This window comes from Myotis lucifugus, unplaced genomic scaffold, assembly GCF_000147115.1.
Source record: "Myotis lucifugus unplaced genomic scaffold, Myoluc2.0 scaffold_500, whole genome shotgun sequence".
Classification (NCBI taxonomy): Eukaryota; Metazoa; Chordata; class Mammalia; order Chiroptera; family Vespertilionidae; genus Myotis; species Myotis lucifugus.
In genome coordinates, this window is record NW_005871548.1 from 521,633 (window position 1) to 522,150 (window position 518).

Consider the following 518-nt stretch of genomic DNA (forward strand, 5'->3'; position numbering starts at 1 on the left):
CACATGCCATTGCGCAGTGAGTTAGGACATGTCTGTCCACCCTAATCTCATATCTAAATAATTCTTTCGATAGACGGGATACATTCCCGCAGACAGCAAGAGAATAAACAAGATACGTCCATTGATGTGTCGTTTGTATATATTTGAGTGGTCGGGCGGGCGAACTCATCTAGTCAACACAAACATCACATCAACAGTACATCGATTGAAATTTCTTTTGAGAGCCAAATTTTTTAAACTGAAACTATATAGGTAGGTACATTGTTATTAACTTAATGAGGGTACTCCTAAGGCTTAGGAAGAGCCACACTCAAGGGGCCAAAGAGCCGCATGTGGCTCGTGAGCCGCAGTTTGCCGACCACGGATCTAGGCAATGGCACCTCACCCGGAATGTCTTCCTTTTAGAAACCACTGAAGGGGAACCGCGAGGGACGGACATGGAATTGCTCAGCACACGGCGGGGAGCTGGTGCTTCCCTGGTCGGCACCCCTGGGAAATTCTGTGCAAGCAACCCCGAT